This window comes from Mustela lutreola, chromosome 2 (assembly GCF_030435805.1).
Source record: "Mustela lutreola isolate mMusLut2 chromosome 2, mMusLut2.pri, whole genome shotgun sequence".
Lineage (NCBI taxonomy): Eukaryota > Metazoa > Chordata > Mammalia > Carnivora > Mustelidae > Mustela > Mustela lutreola.
In genome coordinates this window covers 180,221,220-180,242,248 of record NC_081291.1, presented here as the reverse complement: position 1 = coordinate 180,242,248, position 21,029 = coordinate 180,221,220, and positions in this window count along the sequence as shown.

The following is a 21,029-nucleotide window of genomic DNA, read 5'->3' as shown; positions in this document are numbered from 1 at the left end:
AAAGGTATATTAGCCTTTTGAAAAGCCTGAGCAACTACAAAACCAATCCATTTTCTCCCCAAAAGGAGACAATCTAAGGTTTAGAATAGCTATGCCTTTATGCTCAAGTCCAGACCCCCCAAGGATATTCTATTCTTTTTTGTCAGGCCCTCCTCATGAGCATCTTTATGGTCTAGTGCTATGATAAATGGTTAGATGAAGGTTTGTCTTCTTACACTTGCATTATCCCATGACAATAATTGCACAACTAATCGCTCAACTTTGAAAACAAGAATAATTGTGGAGAATATATAATATCTATTCACCAAAGCACACATTATAACTAGACAGTAGTACCAGGATTCCACTCTGTCAGTTTAGTGAATTCTTTGGTCAGTCTTGCAGCTTCCAGTTTTGCTTGCTGGAAGAATAGCTTTTGTTTACTCTCCTCCATATCCATAGCTGGTATACGCATAGGCACAGTGGCTTTCTGGGAAGTGGATCAATTTAACAACATTCATATTAAAAGAGTTTTTTAATCCAAGGAACAGAAATAATCATCCAGCTTGCTTGAAGATATTTTAGCAATATAGTCTCCTTTGGTTATATGAAATAACTTTCTCCCTTTCTTTACTCCTTCTGTTATCTGTGCACTTTGTCATGTGACTTTGCGCATCTTTCCATGTGAGTCAGTGTACATATACTCATGCCTCACTAATTTGGTATAGTCATATGACTTGATTGACCAATGGTATGCTGGTAGACACAATTAAAATAGAGAATGAAATGTCCCTATTTGACCACCATCATGAGATCATACCCTAGGAAGTCCATTGATCACAGAAAAATAATTAAGACAGAAATGCATGACTTGGAGACAATCCTGCTGAACCTAACTTATAACTACCTTATCTAAACCAAACCACAGAGATTTGAGTGAGAAAAAAAGGCATTTTATCATATGCTACAGAGTTTGGAAATATTTTCTTACAAAGAATTAATGAGAATATAGATAGCAGTTGATAAAATTGGTACTCAGATGTGGGGTACTGTCACACAAGAAATATTAAACATATACTATTGTTTGTGGGGCCAGAAAAGGGGAAAGTAATGGTTATAGAAAATTAAAACTTAGATTTAAAAAACTTAAAAGATTATTAAATATATTTTTGGATTCATTTCGCTATATTTTGATGAGGATTTTTACATCTATACTCATGAAAGATATTGGCTTGTAGTTCTCTTTCTTTGTGGTATTTTTATCTAGATTTAAGTATCAGGATGACACTGCTTCAAAGAATGAATTTGGAAGTTTTCCTTCCATTTCTATTTTTGGGCTCGTTTAAGAAGAATAGGTATTATCTCTATTTTAAATATTTGATAGAATTCACCTGTAAAGTCATCTGGTCCTGGACTTTTGGTTTGGGGAATGATTCAGTTTCAGGGAATGATTCATGAACTGATTCCATTTCATTGCTGGTAATTGGTCTGTTCAAATTTTCTATTTCTTCCTGTTTTATTTTTGGTAGGTTATATGTTTCTAGGAACTTACATCTTTCATTTAAATTGTTCAACTTATTGGCATATAGGCTTTCATAATATTGTTACAATTATCTGTATTTCTCTAGTGTTGGTTATTATTTCTCCTTTTTGGTTAGTGATTTTGTTGATTTAAGTCCTCTCTCTTTCTCTCTCTCTTTCTTTCCCTTTTGTGATGAGTTTTCCTAGGAGTTTATACATGATTAAGTCACATTTATTCCCAGGATTTACTCAATATTTGCAAAACAATTAATGTGATACATTATATCAAGTAGAGAAAGAGTAAAAACCACATGATCATTTCAACAGATTCAGAAAAAGAATTTAACAAAGTACAATTTCCATTCATGATAAAACGTTTTCTCAGCAGAATAGATCTAGAGGGAATATACTTTAACATAATAAAGACCTTATATGAAAAACCCACAGCCAATATCATACTCAATGAGGAAAAACTGAGAGCTTTTCTCCAGTTTGAACTGAGAGCTGTTCATAGAGAAGAAGTAAAACTCTATTTATAGGTGACAGGATATTATATATAGAAAATTCTAAAGGCTCCACCAAAAATCTACTAGAACTGATATATGAATTCAGTAAAGTTGTAGGATACAAAATCAATGTACAGAAATCTGTTGTATTCCTATACACTAATGAAGTGGCAAAAGGTGAAATAAGGAAAACAATACTATTTATAATTACACTAAAAGATACCTAAGAACCTAGCCACACAGGTAAAAGAACTGGACTCTGAAAACTATGAAATGCTAATGAAATAAAGACGAAGCAAAGAAATGGAAAGACATTCCATCCTCATGGAATAGAAGAACAAATATTGTTAAAATGTCTATACTATCCAAATCAATCTACACATTTAATGCAATCAAAATACCACCAGCATTTTTCACAGAACTAGAACATTCCTAAAATCTTATAGGACCACAAAGGACCTTGAATAGCCAAAGCAATCTTGAAAAAGAAAAACAAAACTAAGTCCACAATTATAGGACAACTAATCTTTGAGAAAACAGGAAAGAATATCCAATGGGGAAAAAGACAGTCTTTTAAACAAATATCATTTGGAAAACTGTACAGCAACATGCAAAAGAATGAAACTGGACCACTTTCTTAAAATATAAAATGAAATGGGTGAATGACCTACATGTGAGAGGAAACCATCAAAATCTGAGGAGAACATGGACAGTAACTTCCTGACATTGGTTGTAGCAACTTCTTGCTAGGTACATCTCCGGAGCCAAGAGAAACAAATGCAAAAATAAACTATTGATACTACATTAAAATAAAATTCTTCTGCATGGTGAAGGAAACAACAAAACTAAAAGGCAACTTACACAATGGGAGAAGATATTTGCAAAAGACTTATCTCATAAAGGGTTAGTTATCCATGGTCTATAAAGAACTTATCAAACTCAACACCCAGTTAAAAAATGGGTAGAAGACATGAATGACACTTTTCCAAGGAAGACATCCAGATGGCTAACAGACACATGAAAAGATGCTCATAATCACTCATCATCAGGGAAATACAAATGAAAACTACAATGAGATATCATCTTATATATGTCAGAATGACTAAGATTAATAACACAGGAAATAGCAGGTGTTGGTGAGGATGGGGAGAAAGAGGAAGTCTCTTACAATGTTGATGGGAATGTACCTGGTACAGCCACTCAGGAAAACAGTATCAAGATTCCACAAAAAGTTAAAAATAGAACTACCTATGATCCAGCCATTGTGCTACTAGATATTTATCCAAAGAATACAAACATAGTGATTCAAAGAGGCACATTCACCCCAATGTTTGCAGCAACAATGTCCACAATAGCCAAATTATGGAAACAGTCCAAATATCCATCAACTGATGAGTGGATAAAGAAGTTGTGGTATATGTACATGTAATAGAATATTACTCAGCCATAAGAAAGAATGAAATCTTGCCCTTTGCCATGGCATGGATGGAGCTAGCGTGTATTGTGCTAAGTGAAATAAGTCAGTCAGAGAAAGAAAATACCATATGATTTCACACATATGTGGAATTTAAAAGTCAAAGCATATGAACATGGGGGAAAATAGAGAGGCAAACCACAAAACAGACTTTTGGTTATAGAGAGAACAAACTGGGGTTGCTGAAGGGGAGGAGGGGGGTGGATGGACTAGATGAATGATGGGTATTAAGAAGGGCACTCGCTGTGATGAGTATTGGCTGTTGTATATAGTGACGAATCACTAAATTCTACACCTGAACTAATATTACACCCTATGTTAACTAATTAGAATTTAAACAAAAATTGAAATAAAAAAGTAGTGTTTTATAGAGATCTATCATATGTGGTGTGAGACATAGGAAATAATATGGTTTGTTACCTTTTTTAAAAAATTGGCAATGTGATTTTAAATTCTTGTCATTTTGTGATCTCTAAAAACAGACTAATGGATTATGTGGATTATAAAGATCATGTCTGTTGGGTGAAGATGACAAAGAATCTGATCTGTTAGTATTTTCGGTGTTAGTATTTTCTGTTTGTGTATTTTTCTATTTTGAGCTTAAATCAAGAATTTGTAACCATTGGGGAAAAAAGGAATTTGTACCCATTGGAAAAGAGTAGTTCTTTGATATTAACCATTGAGTTTTGTAATTCTGTGGTTATTCCTGAACCATGGCTAACATTTGAAAATTAAAATTACAAATTTTTTCTGTCTGTAGCTCTGGTTATATGCTTGTAATGTAGAAAAACCTTTTACATTTCACTGTGTGAATTTGTACTATTTCTTATATCCAATGGTGCTTATAAATTAGATTATAAAATCTCTAAAAAAAAAGAGAGAGAGAGAGAACACTTAGGTGGCTTAGTCTATTAAGTGTCTGACCCTTGATTTTTGCTCAAGTCTGATCTCATGGTTATGATATTGAGCCCCTCAGGGGCTATCCCTCTGTCCTTCCCCACACTTAAGACTGCTCTCTCTCAAATAAATAAATAAAATATTTTGTTTTAAGGATTTTATTTATTTATTTTAGAGAGAGAGAGCAAACACACACACACACACACACACACACACACACAGGCTGGGGGAGGGGATGAAGGAGAGGTAGAAACAGAGCCCCTCCTGAGTAGGGAGACCACTGCAGGACTCCATCCCAGGACTCTGAGATCATGACCTGAGCCAAAAAGCAGATGTTTAACTGTCTGAGGCACCCAAACAGCTCATAAATAAAATCCTTAAAATAAAAGTAGGGGAGAGAAGAACAAAACTAGTGATATCACTATTCCAGATTTCATGTTATATTACAAAGTGGTAGTAATTAGAACAGTATGGCACTGGCATAAACATGGGCACATATAATGGAATAGAACAGAAAATCCCAGAAATAAAGCCACAAGAATATGGTCAACTAATCTTCAACAAAGGAGGAATGAATATGCAATTTGAAAAAAGTCTCAACAAATGGTGTTGGGAAAACTGGACCAACCATATTGCAAAAGAATGCAACTGGACTGCTTTATTATACCATAAACAAATATAAATTCAAAATGGTAGTTGTCTTTCTCTGCTTGACTTATTTCGCTAAGCAAAATGGAATAAAGGCCTCGATATGATACCTGAAGCCATAAAAATCCTTGACAAGAGTAGAAGCAGTAATCTCTCTGACATAAGCTGTAGCAGCATTTTTCTAGATATGTCTCCTGGCTCAAGGAGATAGAGGGGAGGTTGCCAGGGGGATGGGTAAAATAGGGGATGAGGATTAAAGAGTACACTTATCATGATAAAAAAATAAAATAAAATGATAAGAAAAACTAAAAAAACTGAACAAATTGAGACTTCTGTTATATAATGGCCAAACATTTGTAGCAACTATCAGGTGCAGCAAATTGGAAAACAAGAAATATACCTAATGGTCTTGTGGCCTTGAAGAAGAGCATTACCAGGAAGAATGTTGAAAGCTAACTCCTACTGCTACATTTGATTAAATAAATAAACAAATAGGAGCAAGCACTGTAGGAAAATGGCCAGTTTGCAAACAGAATTGAGAGAAAATGTTGAAATCTCAGAAAATCTAGAACCTAGCAGGTTGGAAAATAAAAGCATTTTCCAACAGCAATAAAAGATTCAATTTAATATAAATACTGGGGCTATGTATGTCCAATAAATGCAACTAGAGGTATAGCTCAAATCAAAGGTGGTGTGCCATCCCTTCTGGGAGAATTCAAGTGATGCTTCTTGGATCTGTTCCTCCAGAGCCGACTATGAGTTAAAGCTCAGAGTAAGTGATTTATCAAGGAATTATTTTCAGGAAGTGTAGAAAGTAGGATGAGGAAATGGATGAAACCAAGCAGGATACAATTTTAAGTCTCAGATTTATCTTGATATCATACTTTATGCATAATTCAGTCTTTCGAAGTTGGTCTCATTTCGAAGTTGGGCTTTTGTATGCCACTGAAATATGAAAAACTCTGTTACACATAGTTTTAGATTAGGTTGAGTAATACATTTACTTCAAAATTTGGTACCAAAGAGTTATCAGTTCCATCCCATGATACCCAAACTAAAGCTAGTGTCCATGTTGATTTATTGTCTCTGCATCTACTATTAACAAGTTTCAATGTTCTGATAATCTCGACAGTCATTTTAACCATTATTGAAAAATGTAAGAGAAATTAAAATATTTGGAATAGAAGTAGATTGTTCTTCCCATGTTTCAAATCATAAATTCTGCTATCTATTATCTTCATGCTCTTGCTTCCATGTATCTTGTTTAGAGCAGGAACAAGCTGGTCCATACCTACTCAACCTGAGTTGTGAGCTTGCAGCCATTTGGTGATTGTAGTCCTTAAGCAGAAAGTGGTCTCTTAGTGATGGTAGAAAAACTGCTTTGTGAGGCTAAATATCTTTCCTCATTTAGAAAGTCTAAATTCACTAAAGACTAAATCAAGTTGTCCCAAACCCAAATTTTCTAAATTTTTCTGAGAATCTTGCTCAATATTATATGACCCCACAAAATCCACAGATTATAGATAATTCTATCAAGTCATTTTGGCTTCAGTAAAGTAGTAACATGATCAAAGGGGAGAATTTTTTTTAAGATTTTATTTATTTATTTGAGAGAAAGAAAGAGAGAGAGAGAGAGAGAGCATAAGTGGAGGGGAGGGGTAGAGGGAGAGGGAGAAGCAAACTCCCCACTGGGCAGGGAGCCCGTTGCAGCACCTTGAGATCATGACTTGAGCTGAAGGTAGATGCTTAACTGACTGAGCCACTCAGTTGCCCTCAAAGGAAAGAATATTAAAAGGTAAAGCCAGATAAATGTGTTTTTCAGGGAGAATGATGAAAAGTAGTTTTGCCAAATAAGTGAAAACTATCCAGTGAAATTTGAATTTTAGTTAAATGAAAACTTTTTTATATTAGTGTATCCCAAATATTATATAGAACACATGTATATATTCATACATATATATTTAAATTCTTGTTTATATGAACTCAGATTCAACTGAGAGTCTATTTTCCTTGTCATTTTGTTTTGTTTTTGTTAATTTAACAACCCTGGGGAAGCAGGGGTTATGGTGATGAAAGGACATATTGTGTTGAGTATTATAGCCATACCAAGGTCTTAGTCTTTTACTTTAAGTGAGATGAAAACAATGAATGATTTTAATCTAAGAAAGACATAATCCATTTTAAATTTTTAAAGAATTTGTCTGCCTATAGTTAGGAATAGCCTGAAAGGGAAAAATGATAAAAGCAGTGAGAAAAGTCACCAGAATTCTCCAGCAATTCAGGCAATAAGTGCCAGCAACTTGTAAGATTGTAAGAATGTTAATAATGCTAAGTGTTGTGATTCTGGATTTGTTTTGAAGGTGATATAGTAAGGCTATGCTAATGGATTAATGAAGAAGTATCAAATAAGCCAAGGATGGATACAGTGGGATTTCCCACCTCCTTGCCAACTGGAAGAAACAAGTTTCCATATGCTAAGATGAGAAAAATTGCCAGAGAAACAAGTTTAGTAGATGAAATGCAGAGTTCTATTCTAGACATGTTAAGTTTGAGGAATTTAATGTACATCCAAGTGGAGCACACGGTTGGATCTGAGGAGAGGTGCACAGGATGAAAATAAAAATTTGAAAATAATATGCTTCTAGATGATATTTTGATTTTTAAATCCACCAAACTAAGTATGACCATACTCACAATTATTTTGGAGGTTATGTCTTATCTCCCTGAGTCAAAATTTATACTTGTTATGCTGAAGCATGCTGTGATCTGACACTAGTTATTGGTCAGTTGGCCATAAAAGGTAGTTGGTTTTATGAAAAATATGCATTCTCCTTGCTAAGAAACAGCTCTAGTGAGATTACTATAAAGTCTTCAACAAGCAAGTCTTAGTATCCTCAGAACATTGCTATAAAAAAACTTCTGGTGAATTTATAAATTATCAATGAAATAAAGAAATTCGGTGCCTGGGAAACAACAGTTCTACCAAAACTGATAGTTCTAACTAAGATCTCATTAATATGTAATATCTTTCATAAACTGAGCTTCAAGAAGACATTGATTTTACCTTAAAATGCTTCTATTCTGTTTATAAAATTGAAACAGTAACTGTTTTAGAGTAGACAAAGTATCAATAATTCATGCTGTTACATTAACATAATTTTCACCTGTGCTTTAATGATTTGTAGTTTTATACCCTGAGAACTATGATCCTTCTGTGATAATTTTTACCTTGTCCAAAAGCCTCTAACGTTATTATATTTTCATATGCCAAAGGGCAAAACAACAACAACAACAACAAAAACCTAAGACTATAATTATATCATTAAAACTCAAAGTTACAATTTTAACCAACTTCAGGGGCTTAACAAATCAATAATACCCAAATAAATCCATGATGACAGTATGCCCTCGGTAACAAATATGTGAACCCAAATTCCCTAAGGTTCCATAGGTTACCAATCATGAAACTCTGAAACAGTCTTAAGTATAAGAAGTATTGAAAATAAGGGGGAGATATATATAATATATGGGTTTTTTTTTGGAGTAATTCTCAAAGTCTGAAGCATGGTAATGTTCTTTGTGAATCTGAAAAGTTACTGAGACTTATTCAGATATTATTTGTAGCACACACTTTAGGGAAGAAAACTTCTCTGTATATATATTGTTAATCATGCATGTTTTACAAGCAGATTATAAAGCAAAATTGCAAAAACAAATAAAGGAGAGGAAGTTATTTTTTTAAATATTGATCTATGGGCCATACTAATACTCAACTATGTAAAGAGACTAGAGAGAGATAGATAAGTAGATATAGAGATGACCATGTAGATATGGGTAATATGCTGATTAAAACAATAGAGTTTGATCACAGCTATAGTATCAGATAATAAAAAAGAACCATATTTAACTTCATATGGAAAATTTATCTATGTCTATTTTGAAGATGGTATATATCTTGACCTACAGTGTACATGAAATTGGGATATGACAATAGAATTTTAATATTTAAAAAACTCACAAGTTATTCCCACTCTACCTTGCAATAGGGAAATGATCTTTAAGATATCCTTAACAAATTATTATTCATTATTTATCATAATAATATACTACATTGAGCATATATTAAGATGATTAAGTGCATACATTTTTAGTAAGGCAAATCTGAGCTTTAGTTTCAGGTACCACATGAACGTGGTTATATAAACATTAGCGTTTTTACTGAAATATAAATAATAGTATCTAACTCATACAGCATTTTGGAGGATAAATGACAAACCATATAAAGTATAGAATTTCAAACAGGTTCTAAAACATATATTTAATATTACTATGACTTTTATTAGCGTTTCTGTGAAATGATAGAGCAGTATTTAGAGTTTCCACCATTCTTCCCAAATCTCTCAAATTAAATTAGAAAACCAATTTACAAAGGATGATATCAAATAACTGGAAATATTTGTAGCTAATGTTATCAACTTACAGTTTTATACCCTATTCTAAGGAACTTATGTATATTAATGCATTTAGTTACTACATACTATCATTATGTCCATTTTACCTGCAAGAAAACTGAGGCACAAAGATGCCACCAAACTCTAAAAAAAAAATAGTAAGTGGCAGAGCTAGAAATTGAACCAGCAGGTATTAGGCTCCAGGACATCTGCTCTTTAGTCTTATCATATGCTGCCTCTTTAGCTATAAAGAGATGACAGGTAGATTAAATAGATTACAAAAAATAAATAAATTAGAGAATGAGATGAAATAGATGAGAGAACTGGTCTGGGAGAGACTTGGCCAAGAAACATGAGTGTGCAACTCATGTAATCTGGAGTAAAGAGTGGTAACAGACCTAAGTAAAGCCTTTACCAACAGAGGAGAGATTGATAAATAAGATTGGGGGCAAGGAGGTAGTCAGAGAAAAGATGTATAACTAGTGCTCAAAACTGTGCAGTGGGGCAAGATCTCATGGTTTTCAATGCTCCACCTGGCATGGGTCTCTTTAATAGAGTATAATGAAATTATTGTTGTTACCACAATAAGATACCAATAAATATTTGAATCATGTAATACCTTCTCTTAAGTCTGATTCCATTAATTCAACATTTTAACATTCAGTGCCCATTGTAACCAGATATTACTGCATATATTTGAAATACAATGATAACCTAGGCAGAGAGGTTGATTTTTTAAAACACTTTATAGTTGGTACAACTATTAGAAAAAGCCTATTCCTCTACCCTTGAGCCCCCTTGATAGATACCAAATAAGTACTTAGAGGCATTCATCAAATAAGAAGGACATATATCTAATCACTTGGAAAATGAATTTAAGTTGGGGAGGGGTAAGTAAGATATGTGGGAAAGTGTGAGAAACCAGTTTTCATGCATAAATGCCTCAACCAACCCTTCACTTCCACAAAGGCCCCAACAACTCCTGAAAGCATAAAAGAGACTGAAATTTTGCTCATTCTCCCCTTACAGATAAGAGATTATGACACAGTTAAAGATTTTCATTTCTCCCCAAAGCCTGTTCATGAAGGGCAGGCCAGTTTCCATGAGAGCAGGAGTTTATAAACCAAGAGGAAAAATATGAAAGCCATCTTACATCTCAACTCATTTATAATGCCCTGAGGATTTCTGGGGAAGGTTTTAAGCACCCACACACAAAACCTGTCTACATTAAAGAGATGTTATATACCCTCAGCTAAAACACTACTCAATTCTACATATTTCCTCCAAGATTTGCTATGTATTAGAAAGGATTTTATAGCAGAACAAGTGTATAATCTGGATTTGGATAAATATTGAACTGTATCCCTGCTTGGTGCAGACATAAATAGAAATAAGTAGTAACCTAACCATGATTGGCATGAAAATTCCTGACTGTTTCACTTTACTCACAGGGGAAGACAAAAGTTGTCACAGCCCTGGACTGACCTAATAGAGCTGGACACTAGAGAAAGGGAGATGAATGGTCAGGATGCCCATTTCATGCTTGACACAATGGGAAAGCAAATTATCTCCACCATAATTGACACTGAACAGTAATGAAACCATGGAGAGAGGCTTTTCATCTTGATAAGAGTTTGGTCATAATCAAAGCACCACTGTGGGGAGAACAGCATGAGAGATAGTGTCCAGAACATACCATAATCATTTCCAGCGTAATTCTCTAGGGCTGGTGGTTGTGCATCTGCTAACTATTTATTAAAGTATGTGAGTAAAGGACACTATAGTTACATTTTTATAATACTCATGAAGCTAAAATATAAAGCTTATAATATTTATCTGGTGCAATTTATAATTACTTTATATATATAATCCAAAGCAATTGAGAAGCTTGGTAGCAAGTAAGATCAATTTGAAAAAGACTGTTTTAGCTAAGAAATGTTTTTAATCATTAAAAGAGTGTACAACTTCATAAATTTGGGGTGCTTATCTAAATCATCTGAAGTTTCTGCAAGAAAGTGTGGCTTCCATAAATATAAAATATTCTTCCCATTACTTCACATCATCTTATTATAGTGGCTGGAAATGTATTTTTATTGTATTAGAACAAGCATTTTATCTGTACCAACTCCATGAGATAATCTTGAATTGATCCCTGTATTGAATTTATAACATGTTTTTCATTCTTTGTAATTGAAAGAAATTTAAAAATTATCAGCATGTTTAAATTTTACACACCACAGAATTTGTATAGGAAAAGTCGAGAGTTCTGCAGTCTTGTTAACTCTCAGAATCTAGATGTAAACATTAACTTAATTAAGGAGTTCGGCAAATCTTATTATAGTACTGTAGTGGAAAATGTCGGGGCACCTGAGTGGCTCAGTGGGTTAGTCCTCTGCCTTCTGCTTAGGTCCTGATCTCAGGGTCCTGGGGCAAGCCCCGCATCGGGCTGTCTGCTCGGCCAGGAGCCTGCTTCCCTCTCTGCCTGCCTCTCTGCCTACTTGTAATCTCTCTCTCTCTCTTTCAAATAAATAAATAAAATCTTAAAAAAGAAAAGAAAATAAAATGTCTTAAACATATGATAAGTGGGCCCAATATAAAATGACAAAATATCTAATATAAGAAATAGTTTCAGGAGCACCTGGGTGCTCAGTGCGTTAAGCCTCTGCCTTTGGCTCAGGTCATGGTCTCAGGGTCTTGGGATAAAGCCCCGAATCTGGCTCTCTGCTCAGCAGGAAGCATGCCTCCCTCTCTCTCTGCCTGCCTCTCTGCCTACTTGTGATCTCTCTCTTTCTCTGTCAAATAAATACATGAAATCTTTAAAAAAAATACTTTCATAATCTGAAAAGAATGACCCATTCTGACTTAAGCACAAATATATTCATTTATTCATCTGTGCATTCAAGTTACATACATAGATTTTATTTAACAGATATAGATTGAACAGATAAAATGTTTAAATGTGTCCTGGATAAATAATAGACAGTAATTGTTCTTCTGAACTCGACGGGGAAGAGAGAGAAACATAACCCTCTGGTTGACATTCTATGGGTTATCATTTCATATTAGCCAACAGTTACGAAGCAAGAAAAATTTGACTTCAAGCCCTGATTCAGACATTTCCTAATTGTGTGGCTCTAGTTAAGTTACTCAAACTTTCTAAATTTTAGTTTTCTCTTATATTAAAGAAGTTTCCTCTGCTTTTATTTTTTTTTTAATTATCTTATCTTATCTTATTTATTTATTTATTTGACAGAGAGCAATCACAAATAGGCAGAGAGGCAGGCAGAGGGGGAAGCAGGCTTCCGGCCGAGCAGACAGCCCGATGCAGGGCTTGATCCCAGGATCCTGAGATCATGACCTAAGCATAAAGCAGAGGACTAACCCACTGAGCCACCCAGGTGCCCCTTTCCTCTGTTTTTAAGTAGTTATAATAATATTACTTCAGGCTTAGGGATGCCTGGGTGGCTTAGTTGGTTAAGCATCTGCCTTCAACCCAGGTCATGATCCCAGAGTTCTGGGACTGAGTCCTGCATCTGGCTTCGAGCTCAGCAGGAAACCTGCTTCTTCTTCTGCCTGTCGTGCTTTCTCTCTTTCTCTTTCTTTCTGACAAATAAATTTTTAAAAATCTTTAAAAAAATTACTTCAGGATTATAAAGATTAGATGAAATAATTTATATTAACTATAACAATACTAGCCTAATAGTTTTTTTTATTAATTTATACATACTGAGAACTCAGTAGTACAGAGACCAATTCGAATGTAGTGATTATTCTGCTCAACTATATACCACTACTGACGTGGAATTGAATCATGTAATTGGAATATTGAATCACAGAATAAAAATATACACATTTGCCACTACTTCATTGATTTGTTTCCCATACCACAAAAAATAAAAGACTGATAAACATTATTAAAAGTTAAAATTAAAGTAGCTGCTAAATAAAAAAATTAACACATTTTGCACACGAAACATTGGACACTCTGGAAAAAAAAAAAAAAAAAAAAAAACAAGCCCAGTCCCTACACAATATAGCACAAGATATCCATGACTGATGCAGTTCATTAGAGCTTATGGCTTTGGAATCCTTTTGCATCACACTCCTTTTCATATACACTGGTCTTATAATACTGTAGTGTTCATTATAATTGAAGGAAGTTATAATTTCTTGGGTGGTTCCATAATTGAAATAAAAATTACAAATAAAGTCACCAAACAGTTTCCTCAACTTTTTGTTGTAAGATTGATGTTTAAACTAGTCCCATTTATGTGCCAGATATTTGATTTCCTTTTTTTTATTGACATAGGTGAATATATTTGGGTTTGTTTCTGTTTCTTCATATGTATTCTCTTACACAGAGTGATGTATAGCCTAACATTAAAAACATGCTCTATTTCATGTCATGAAACTATTATTCTGAAAGTTAAAAGTATTTATTCTTTCATACTATTTTTCATTGAAACCTCAGGGTCGGTTTTTTTTTTAAATCCTGTGAGATAACTAAAATAAAGATCCCTAAAAGGGGAGCAAAGAGGGACAAAGAAAGAATAATGAGAATCGTAGTAATCTCCTTGATAATGAAGAAATGCAGCAGAAGGTAAATATGGATACTTGTTGGACAGCCTTTGTTTTCTCTTAGGAGACGGGGTCTGAACGTACTTAGAAGTTGACCCACCATCATTACAGAAAACACACATTTTGCAAAGAGCAAGGATTCCTGAAGCACCATGCAGCATAGAATTAAGTCTTGAAAATATTAATTTTTATTTGGTTACAAGTCACTGAAACCAAGAAACTTGGTGAAAGATGACACATTTCGCTCACTATTCCAATGAAATATTGTACAAACGAAGCTTCAAACCCCTGTGTTCAGATCGTCATTCAAAATTTATATTACCAGAAACCACACTGACAGAGGTTATGGCAGGAGTTCTCTGCTGGGTCATTCTTCTCATCTTGTTGTAACTTGGGGGTGGGTCACATTAATATGGATGTGTGGCACCATGCATGTTTGTCAAGGGAAGAAAAGGGAAATGTTAAATGCCCAGAAGCTATCTTAAATGGCAATTACTATACAACTGGCAATGTTTAATCAATTGATCAATTATACCATTTTCAGACCAAGAGCAAGAATAAGAAAAGATGGTATAGAAAGAAAAATACCTTCCTCTTTGTAACTCAGATTCTATGTATTCCCACAATGTATGCACATGAAATTTTACTCAAGTACTGAGTTAGTCATAGTTAAATATTTGGTACATATATTAGGGTACTGGTTAAGCTGTTTTAAATGTATGATATATACTAGTCACTTCAATTAAATAGTTTATTTCTTTTTTTTTTAAGATTTTATTTATTTATTTGACAGAGAGAGATCACAAGTAGGTAGAGAGGCAGGCAGAGAGAGAGGAGGAAGCAGGCTCCCTGCTGAGCAGAGAGCCTGATGTGGGGCTCGATCCCAGGACTCTGAGATCATGACCTGAGCCGAAGGCAGCGGCTTAACCCACTGAGCCACCCAGGCGCCACCTAAATAGTTTATTTCTGATGTTATAGTATTATTTATTTTATTTTAAAAAGTTTTTTTGGAGAGAGAGAAGCAGAGTCCAACATGGGGTTCAATCTCATGGCCCTGAGGTCATGATCGGAGTTAAAATCAAGAGTTGGATGCTTAACCCAACTGAGGCACGCAGGCTTAACCCAACTGAGGCACGCAGGCACCCCATTATAGTGATATTTCTAATGTTAGAGTACAGCAGTAAATGACCCAGACATATTAGGGCAGCATTGTCATCCTCAGTGTATGACTTCCATGTCCAGATCCAAACAAGCTACTCTTTTTTTTTTTTTTAATCACCTGACAACCAAGGAGAAGGGAGAAAGGGATTAAGAAGCACATGCTTATTCCTTTTAAGGAGACCTGATGATGGCTGAAAGCACTTCTGTTCATTTCTCCTGGTCAAAACTTAGTAAAAAGTCCACACCTAAAGCATGAGAAGCTGAAAAGCTGTCTAATTTGGTTAACATTGTGGCTTGTTTATAACTATTATTATGGAAAAATAGAAGACAAGGTGTTGATGATAACACACAATCTGTCACAAAGCTTTTAAGAAGCTCAGAAGTGAGGCCAGCAAAATCATTTAAGAATTGAAAATGCAGGGTGCCTGGATGGCTCAGTGGGTTAAGCCACTGCCTTCGGCTCAGGTCATGATTCCGGGGTCCTGGGATTGAGTCCCGCATCGGGCTCTCTGCTCAGCAGGGAGACTGCTTCCTCCTCTCTTTCTGCCTGCCTCTCTGTCTACTTGTGATCTCTGTCTGTCAAATAAATAAGTAAAAAATCTTAAAAAAAAAAAAGAATTGAAAATGCAACAAAAACATAACAAGGCCAGAAGTATGAAAACTTAAAATTCTCAAATAACCAAAGTGGCATGGAATTTTCCAAAAACAGAGCCCCAAGTTACAACAGAGATTTCAAGTATTTGTTGAAACCCAAATACCTATAGTAAACCTAAAAATGTCTCAAATTTCTTTTAATTCTGAAAAATAATTTTAAGAAATCATAGCATATGATTTTGACCTATTTTGAAGTTTACAGCCTAAGTATATGAATGTAATAGTTACAATGCAGATCAAGCTTTTTTAAGAACTTACTTTTTTAAATTTTAGCTTTAAATGATAATATTTCCTAAATCTTACTATTACAGGGCTGATTTTATTTTTGTTGAAAACTGCTTTTGATAGTATTTTTTCATTAACGAGAACTCAAGATAACGTGTTTATCAGGCCTTTATGCCCATATAGCTCCTCCCCATCTAGTGGCAACTTCTTGAATTACACGGAGTATCCTTTAGAAGCTATATTCAAATCAAACATCATACAAAATACAACTCTCCTTTTTTTTTTTTTTTTTTAAAGATTTTATTTATTTGACATACAGAGATCACAAGTAGGCAGAGAGATAGGCAGAGAGAGAGATTGGAGGAAGCAGGCTCCCCGCCAAGCAGAGAGCCTGATGCGGACTCGATTCCAGGCCTGGATCATGACTTGAGCCAATGGCAGAGGCTTAACCCACTGAGCCACCCAGGCGCCCTGCAACCCTTCTTGAGTTATATTTATTTGTTATAGAATCATATAGGACACCTCTGGAAATAGAAATGCCATATGTTTCATTGATTAAATGGTAGTAGATAATTTGCTTTTGGAATTACCTACTGGTATGTGTATGCATATGATAACGGTCCACGTTAAAGAAAATGTGACTACACAGTTCAGTGATATATTAAAAAACAAATATTCTATACTGGATACAGAGTGTTATCTCTAAGACACCTACACTATTCCATCAGATGTGACTAAAATCACTACAATCAACAAAGATTAGGACAAAAAAAAAATTCCTTAAGTTTTAAGGAAAACTTAATTGGTTGGCTGAAACACCCAAGCCACTTACATACTTGACTACTGATGTCATTATAAATAAATATATATTGATGATATTTTACAAATATACTCATGATATTCATTTTTTATGGGTTAAAATCAAATTCCATCATTATGTGTTTACTGTTCAAATTGTTCCAGCTTTGATCATGAGGAGCTCCTAGTGATCGTCTCCTTTCTATCAACAGGTAGAAATCTTTTACTAAGAAATCTTTTACTTTTACTATCAAAAATCTTTTACTAAGATTTTCCATACTTTCTGGCCAACATATTCTAAGATCACATTATAGTATCCCTGCCTGAGACCTGGAATCAACTAGTTCTTAAAAAGTCATAGTTCCTTTTATTGGAGAGTGGTCTTAAAACCAAAATCCGCGAGCTAGGTATGCTCATTACTGGGATGTTATTGCTTCTGTCCTTTCAGTGGACATGGCCAGGAAATGTAGGCATGGACACTCATCCATGCATCAGCACACATCTATACTTCTTTATCTATCTGTCTTCCTATCTATCTGCCTACCTATCCATCTATTCATGAAACACATAATTACTAACTAGATTACAGCATTTATGTTCATTTCTTTTTGTATTTAGGTTTCCAGTCAAGTTACTGTTTTCCAAAGTAAACAGTTATTTATTTTCTTCCCCACCTACTTCAATATGGCTTTGTTTTTATTTTTTAATTTAATTAGGTTTATTTTTTAGCATTCATATTCTGTTTTTATTCCCCCCATATCTTGATTGGTTTTGTTTATTTGGAAAGATAGAGAGAATTATGAGATACATTACTCTGGTTCTAAGATTCAAAGCTGTACAAAATGATATACTCAGAGAAATGCTACTTCCTCCTCATTGCTATTACCTTGATCCTATCTCCTTTTTAAAAAAATATTTTTCATACAACTTCTAAAAGCATGTGCATATAGAAATCACCTGAAATGTCCATTGCTTTAAAGAAAATTTACAATTGAATTCTTACATAAAATATATTATACACATACGTACACTTATAGAGCTAGAGCTCCTATACATTTATTTCATCTCAACTTCATCACAGTTTGTACCTTTGTGTTTTCAAATGAACAAGCTGGTCACAATAGTTGATAACAGAAAGTCTGAGTCTGTTTTACTTAAACAATCTAGGGCTTGTAAAAACAAACCCAAAGCTACAGTAGAAGTATATCTTAAATGTTTCATAAGACATATTTATCCTTACAATATTTTGTTGCTTATCTGAAATTCAAATTTAACTAGGTGTTCTGGCTTTTATGTGATAGCCATATCTAAGCAGGATAGAACTGGATCAGATCATAAGGTGACATTTCACGTACACCTAAAGGTACAGAGTAAGAGTCAAAAGTTCTACACAACCAGGGATCTTGATTACATTCTAATGAATATATGCATGGAAGTTGTTTTCTTTTATTGCTATAAACTCATAAATATCTTAAAATTTCAACATAGTTTCTGGCAAAGCCTATGATGATCCAAGAAGCAAGATGAAGCCTCCCTGAATGGCTCCTATCACTGTTCATATGCTTTTTAGTAAGACTGGGCTCAAAGATCAGGAACAATTACGTGAGGCAGTGCAGAAGCTGCTTTTGTTACCTACAGAATCATAACTGTAATTCTAGATGTTTTTGTCCTTCCATGATAGGAATCAGGTTTGGAATTAGGGGCAAAGAAAAGCAGTGCTTAACACTGGTGAACAGGGGTGTTTCTGATCCCGGTCCCTTTCCTCTGTAGAGAAAGGGGTAGAATCAGAAAAACCTTGCTTGGTTGGCTATTTAAACTGAAATTTAGAAAAAGAATGAGCAGAATCCAGGCACGTGTTCATAAAAGAGTTTTTATTTGATTTTTGTTTTCCATTTAGAATTTTTTCAGTGATTGTTTTAGTATTCATATCAGAATCATATACAGAGAAAAAAATAGAATTATCTACCATTTGAGAAAGGGAGAGAATAGCTGCAGCAATGGTATTACAATAGTGGTATGAGTAAAAGTCTAGATTAGGGTGATTTTCAGAGGGCCACAAAAGTTACTATCTTTTGTAGTCATCCCTCAATTATATTTTGCCACTGGAGCTTGTGTTACAGTACAAATGGAAAATATTACTAAGTGCATGTATTTCTTATCCTAGTTTATAAAAGATCATCAGTGTTTTCAAATCCTGGATAAGTAAAGGTAAATTATTTAACCAAATTGCGTAGGGAAATGGCAAAGAAAAAAGAAACATAATTATGTTTAATGTATTCTCCAAGGTAAAGCATAGTAATTTGTTTTGGTACTTGTAGTACATAAGGGTATTTCTAATAGGTTTTCTTACAGATATTTATCTGCCAATCTCTAACTCATTAACATTGGTTATTAATATTTGATTTGGAAGCAAAAGCTTGAATCTGTAATACAATTTAAACTGGATATTAGCCAGTATTTATACATTTTACAAAGTATCAGCTATATGTAAAAGGACAGTACATACAGCACTATGCAAGTTGAACCAGGCTAAAGGGTCTGTCTTACTAACAATGGGGAAAACTATAGTGCATAATCCCATAATCTTTAAAAATGCTCATGAAAACATTAAAATTTTTCTCAAGAAATAGTAAAACTGTTATTTATGTTGTACACTGTAAAACAGTGAAAACATTAGGAATTAATGTGTTTTTATTTCCCTGTAAAAACATGTCAGGAATTTGAACATCACAGTTGCCTTCTTTTCATTTTGATATGGAGGAAGTATCTTTTCTATGCCTCGGAAAACAGCCTTCCCCCATCTAAGTTTTCATAAACTTCCAGAATTTCTCCTTTCTACTTTTAATGTCATGAAAAATCTCCAAAATTCCTTTAAAGGTGAAATTTTTGGCCAGGGTCAGTTCCTCTGAGACAGTTTGATCTTTTTCATCACAAACATTTCCCTCACACTGATCACTGATCATCACACTGATGATTTTGCCTCACTAAATTCTTCTAGAGGCTTCCTCAAGCTTTTCTAGAATTTCATTTACACAAGATTCTAACTCTATTCCCAATGTCACTACTTTTTGTGTTTTTACTGCATTTTTATCTTTTGATTTTCTATCTCTGTAAATTGTCATCTGAGTTTATCAAGGAAAACAAAGAGGCCATGTGACTAGTTTTGCCTTCTGTGTGTGAACTGAAAAACACACACACTAGTGACCAATCACTGACAGACCCTGAAAGAAGTGATGGCATTGGTCGCTGATTCTGATGTGCACCAATTATTTCCATAAAGACTTGTGAGCTGAAGAGACAGGAGTGAAGTTTGTACTTTATTTGATGACTTGCAGTTAATATACTGTAGCAACTGAAATTTGAATCATGTTTTCAAGGGGCTGGAGTTAGTTAACTCAAGTGAAGTGAATGAAATTTGTTCATCTCAAACCTGGAAAGCTAGGAGTCTGAGGCTGGTGGTCAAATTTAGCTGGCAGTGAATGCTACCCTCATTGACAGATCAAGTGGCTCAGCTGAGTTAACAACAAAAGGCTATCTTAGAAAGGACTTGGCTTTGCCATAAGCCTCAAAAGCACCCCCAAACACACACCACTACCCAAACAACAACAAAATATAAGTAAAAATAGCATGCTTATCATGTAAACACATTTTCAAGACCAGTGCCCTTGTTGCTCCGACCATATAGGCACACATAATCTTCTCATTTACAGAAATTGCAGTATATCTGATGTTATAAGTGATGAAGCCCAATATAGAAAAAGTTACTTTAAAAAGAACAGCATTCAACCGGAACTTTGAGTTCATTAGTCCTCAGTAATCATCAGCCAAACAGTGCTTCTACTTTCTCTCCACAAAACTGTTGATCGATGAGTCTGCCAGCTCATGCCCCTTATTATTGTCATTATCCATAATTACTGAACTTGGCACAATATCTAATTCCATCATAACATATTTCACTTTGGTCCTATAGAAATAACACCCGTTCCTCCAAATCAGAATTCTTTCTTATCTTTCTAAGTTCTTATGCTCTGCCACATGGGTTCTCTGTTCTAAAGTACTAAGGGATTTGCCAAATTGTGTATGAATATTATGTTCACATTATATACAACCACAGTTATGTGCACTTCTTCTATCAGT